Source organism: Mastomys coucha, unplaced genomic scaffold (genome assembly GCF_008632895.1).
Source record: "Mastomys coucha isolate ucsf_1 unplaced genomic scaffold, UCSF_Mcou_1 pScaffold2, whole genome shotgun sequence".
Taxonomy (NCBI): Eukaryota; Metazoa; Chordata; class Mammalia; order Rodentia; family Muridae; genus Mastomys; species Mastomys coucha.
Window position 1 is genome coordinate 16,391,907 of NW_022196902.1, and position 5,815 is coordinate 16,397,721.

The following is a 5,815-nucleotide window of genomic DNA, read 5'->3' on the forward strand; positions in this document are numbered from 1 at the left end:
GAGCCTAGTTATTCTTGATATGATTGTATTATGCTGTGTGCTCATATAGTAACAATTTACTTTGATAAATTTATGGAGTGGCCTCGTTTTTACTCTTAAGAAGAAGTCATTGATCAGCCTGTGCCTTACAGCTAATGTTGGAAGATGGTGTTTATGGGCCCAATAAGGTAGAAGTCATTGATCAGCTTGTGCCTTACAGCTAATGTCGGACAGATGGTGTTTATGGGCCCAGTAAGGTACAAGGTCAAAAGTTACTTGTAAAATTAAGTCTTTAATTTTACACATTTTCAGGCACAGCCTGAAAAAAACCTGTATTATACAATATGGAGTAACACAGAGCAGGGCACAGCCTGGTTGTAACACCAGTGCTTCAGTAATAAGCATTCAATAGTCATGTGTTCTCAGAGCCGGCACAGCCTGGTATAACACCAGTGCTTCAGTAATAAGCATTCAATAGTCATGTGTGATCAGAGCCTCTGGACATGTGAACATCAAGACAAGGCAAAACTGAAAGTCGGTATAAGAAATTTCATGGGATTCCAATCTAAGAAAACATATGTCCTTGTTTGTTAAGGAACCAAGAAACTGTGAGTGTGTGTGTGTGTGTGTGTGTGTGAGAGAGAGAGAGAGAGAGAGAGAGAGAGAGAGAGAGAGAGAGAGAGAGAGAGAGAGAGAGGGAGGGAGGGAGAGGGAGAGAGAGAGTCTTATAATTGTCAAAAATGTTTGTATTGCTTTTAAAAAACTGGACATTTTACGTATTTATTCTGTGTGGCAGGCATGGGCCACATACCAGAGTACCTGAGTGGGAGTCAGAAGCTAGCTTTTGAGACATCTTCGCCTCTCTCAGAGATAGTTATCTCAGTGGTAAGTAGGTTTACCCATTGAACCATGTTGCCTGTCCATGGGTTGCGTTTTTTTTTCTTTTTCAAAAACTAATTCTGGAGAAGACTTTTAAAAGGGCTTGTCATCATCTCATTTGAGCACTTTGTTTTCTTCTTTTCTGGGCATGGTTAAGAAATTAAAGAGCCTGTTTCCTTTCCAAAGCTGAGCATCATTGCCTTAGGGACTGTTGTGGGAAAGGTCTAAGAGAGTTAGTTCTGCTGTCCCCCAATGAGAGTACTCAGAGTAAACAAGCCTGCCACCTACTCCCTCCCTGAGCAGATGACTATGGCATTCCTTCCCAGCTGCTGTCCCTTGGGCTGACCAGCTTGGATGCCCTAATACAAATCTCTAGCCTATGAAGTAATGAAGTAATGTTGCCCTAAACACACTGCATACCAACTGAATTTTCTTCCTTGTAAGGTCCTTTTGAGGTCAAGACAGCAAAATATAGAAAGGAAGGAAGGTTAGATTGGGCAACGAGACCATGGCGTAAGCTTGTACACACTACTGTAATGGAATGAAGGCTGGTCATGAGGTTCATTGACAGAGTGCCGGTCTACCATGCAGGAGGCTTTGGGCCTCATCTCTAGCATGCTGTGCATCAGATATAATGCTGTAGGCTGTCACTTTGGGCTTCATCTCTAGCATGGTGTGCATCAGATATAATGCTGTAGGCTGTCTTTCCAGTGCTAAGAAGGTGGAATTGGGAAGGTGAGAAACTTAAGTTCATAGTCCACTAAGATAGAATAAAATAAAATAAAATAGAATTCTCTAAACATAACATCTGAAAGGCCAATATTTTCCAGTACAGAAAATGTATATCATAAAGTTTAAAATTACTAAATTGCTTAATTGGGTTTTATCTGAGGCATTTCTAGCTTTGCAGGGATGAAAGTGGTTGTATGTGGCTTACGGTCCCCTTTTAAGTGACTTTGAATAATAGAAGGATGGTATTTGGGATGGTAAATGGTTTGGAGATGTAATCATCTCACACTGAGAGTCTGATCTCATAATCTGAGCTTGGAAGGTTAGGGTTTTTAACTCCAACATAGGTCAGAAACAAGGGGTCAGGAAGGTTAATAGACAGGCTAATGGGTAGCCTACATATCATGCTTGTATAGCATAATTTTAAAAATTAACCATGTTTTTAATTTTAAAGGTAGTTGATCTTTAGAAAATATCTGAAAATGTTCACATATAAATATTTCACACATTTGTGTATTGTATACATTATACACATTGTATATATTATATGTATATATGTGTGTATATATATGTATATTATATGCATCAATTGACAGAAGGAAAAGAAGGAATTCAAACTTGAATGTGATTAAGACTCTAGAGTCTAGTAACAATTTACAAGAAATTAAGAGAACAAGTCCATATCAGCTGATGTCATAGGGATACACCAGTGAAACCCTCACAATTAGAAATTTTATTGGGTAAAGAATTTTGTTTCTTAGACTCAGAAAAGTAATAACAGAGAGACACTTTAATAAAAAGACACCTAAAAGACATAGTGTCCTAACAATGACCTTGTGTGTAAAATGTGTGTGCATATGTGTGTGTGAAGCAGAGAAACATGGACAGTTATATGGTGTGAAGAGTGAAAACCAGTGTACAACACAGAACTGTTCACACTCTGATGTCAGTGCTTATTTGTTCTCTTAAACTGTTTTCTTAACGTTAGTGTATGTTTGAAAACATCTGCAATAGAAATGCCTACAAACTCATTGAAAACTGAACAGGTACCCTCAAGAGGCCTCATGTATGTTTTCCTTATATCCACATCTCCACAAGGAGTAGTAGAGTAGACGTATAAAGTGATGCCTCAAGAAATGTTTGGAGAATTTACTTGTACATTCCAAATTTGTCCTGTGAATTGGAAAAGTTGCACTTGTAGGAAATTAACTCTTAGAGTCTTTGAAGCATGAAGCTCCTTGTTTCTTAACAAAGGGCTTTAAAAATAAACTCACATCTAAGGAGATGTCTCACAACTAAGGAGACAGCTCAGCTGTTACAACCCCTGCCATTAGCAATGAGGACCTGCATTCAGAACGCAAGTACCCAAGAAAAAAGCCAGATGCAATGGACCATGGCTGTTACTCTAGCAGGAGAAACATCACCAGAGACAGACAGCTCCCCAGAATGCATATCAACCTACCCATCTGTGATGCCTGCTTCAGTGAGATAGCTTATCTCAAAAGTTAATAGAAATGGCAATATAAATACAAAATTAATTTATGGCTTCCATATGTATTATGAAACATGTCACATGCACACATGTACACATAAAACACAAATGTGAACATTCATATGCTATTTTACATAGAGAGAAGCAATAAAGTTCATATCCTAGCTGTGTTAATTTTATTTATGTTTCAGCCATACCTTGGTTTAAATGATTCATTTGATCTCAGCATGTCACTTATTACTGTACTCTTTCTAAAAGTGATTTATTTATTTTTATTTAATATGTATATTGATATTTTGCCTGCAAGTATGTCTATAAGAGGATAGCAGATACCCCTGGAACTGGAGTTACAGACATTTGTGAGCTGCCATGTGTGTGCTGGGAATTGAACCCAGGTAGTCTGGAAGAGAAGCCAGTGCTCTTAACCACTGAGCCATCTCTCTAGCCCCATACTCCATTCTAATGACTCCCCAGAATACCAGAGTTAAATAAAACACTTAAGAGTTATATATAAAAACACTTTGGAAATTTTATTTTAAATTTTTCTGCAACTTTTATGTAGATATTTGAAACTCTAAGCAACTTAACTGAATAAATTTTGTTTAAGGATTCAATATGAATAACACTTGATATCTATTGAGATTATATCAAATCTTTGGTGTTCATGAAACAACACTCTATGAGTAAGGGGCAAAGTTCAGTCAATCCAGAGCCTGCCAGGCAAAACTCTGTACTCTGCACCTTTGTAAGAAGCCAGGCAGGCAGGATGGTGTGGGCCTGCAATCCTAGTGCCAGGCAAGCAACTACAGGAGAACCTGGGATAGTGTCTGGCCAGAGAGCCTGGCCTACTCAACAAGCTTCAGGCCTTTGTGAAAGATACTGTCTCAAAACAATGAGTGACGGTCCTGAAGAATGACAGCTAAGGCTGGCCTCTGGTCTCTACACAAGTGTGTAGAGACCACACAAAGCAGCAAGTGCTACAGTATACAGGATGTGGCTGTTCCTTTTCTAGTAACCCACGCTTGCAGCTAGGGGTCACCTGCTTGTGAGTCTGCTTCTCCATTTTCTGTCACTGTCTTCAAGTCAGAGAGGTTAAAGTGCAGCAGAAGACTGGCTGATGGAGTCTATGGCTGCATTCATAATGCTGAGCCCCAAGGCAGATTATCTGGTACGTGTGAGATGACACTTCCACTAAATACTTAGTTTGCAGATAGACAGTCTTGACAGATATGTGCCGTTCCAGCTACGAGATGACCATTCCCACTCTAGTATCTTTCTTAATGGTTTTGATCTTGACTTACATGTGGATTTTCCTCCACTGTGCTAGGTGGATTCTAAATCAGGACCCATTTCTGACGAATTATTTGGAAAATGCCCTTCATTTTGTCAAAGGTTTAGTCTGAACTTTTGTCATCTTATTACTACCAACATTTTCCTAGAATCCAATTTTTTTTTTTTAAAAAAAGTTAAACTTACAACATAGCAATTATTCTTGAAATATTAAAAAAGGGAGGGAAAATCCAAAACCCAAGAATGTGATTATGAGTTGCTCTAGCCATGAGTATTCACAACTCCAACCCACATACAAGACAAACTTTTATGAGTGTACAGTTTGTACTGTATGCTCTGGCAAGTCATGCTCTCATGTCCCAAAAATGTACTTTTTAAACTTGGATAAGTAATTAAAAGTCATCCAATGACTAAGGCTGTTTTATGTCTGACTTGCCCTAGGTGGCTGCATGACTTCTGGAAACATGTGACCCAGACCAAAAAAGGGCAGAAGTCTAGCAGCTGTCGATCCATGCAGAATGCTTGGGGGATTGGACTCCCTCTTCCGCTTATCATCCCTGCACCCTGTCTATTTTTCACTCTGCTATCCAGCTGACTATTTTATTTACTTTACCACACTTCACTTTTACATATATGTGGGGTGGTTTTGACAGTGGCACCTTGATAAGACTTTAAAATAGTAACATAAAGTTAATATATTACAAATACACATAAAGATATTCATCTAGATGTTCAGAACCATGCCCGGTAAGGAGGTCAGTGAGTACAGTGCCTGCTGCACACACATGAGGGCCCCACTTCATATCCCAGCTTCCACAGAAGTGCTGGACATGGTGGTGTATCCCTGTAAGTCTAGTACAAGGTGAGCAGAGACAAGCAGATACTAGGGGATGGGATTGGGTGCACTGGCCAGAGTCTAGCTAAAACAGCCAGCTCCAGGTTCAGCCACAGACCCAATTTGGAATATAAATAAATGAACAAATAGTGATAAAGGAATCTGCCTAGTGCCAACCATTGGTCTTTACACACACACACATACACACACACACACACACACACACACACACACACACACACACACTCTTAATTTGTCTCCAGAGACCATTTCTTCCTTAGTCCCTGGCAATTCATCCAAACCAGAGAGTTCTGAACACACCTGCACAGAACAAACTCTTTTAAAGCCTCATTAATGTGAAATTTAATGGGAAAACAAATGGCCAAATTCTGTTGATGACAGCCATTACTAGAAACTAGGCAATAACACCATGTATCCATTTTCATCTTTCCAGAAGAATTTAAGTGAAATATCATGATGTTTATAGAGAACAGGTAGCCCATAGGCCTTGGACATGCATGACCAAGCAGTCTTCAACAGGAACAGGTGTGGATGGAGGAAGCTTTATAACTGATTATCTAAACTTCTCTACAATCTTTTTTTTTTTTTTT

General features: G+C 39.2%; 1 long non-coding RNA gene across 1 annotated transcript in view; it reads left to right on the forward strand.

Annotated features, from left to right (window-relative positions):
* Window positions 1-798: 798 nt before the first annotated feature.
* Window positions 799-5,815, forward strand: part of LOC116097845 — a 104,829-nt gene continuing 99,812 nt past the window's right edge. Inside the window, exon 1 of the long non-coding RNA XR_004121579.1 lies at window positions 799-864. This is a non-coding gene — a long non-coding RNA (uncharacterized LOC116097845). The remainder of the gene's footprint in view (window positions 865-5,815) is intronic.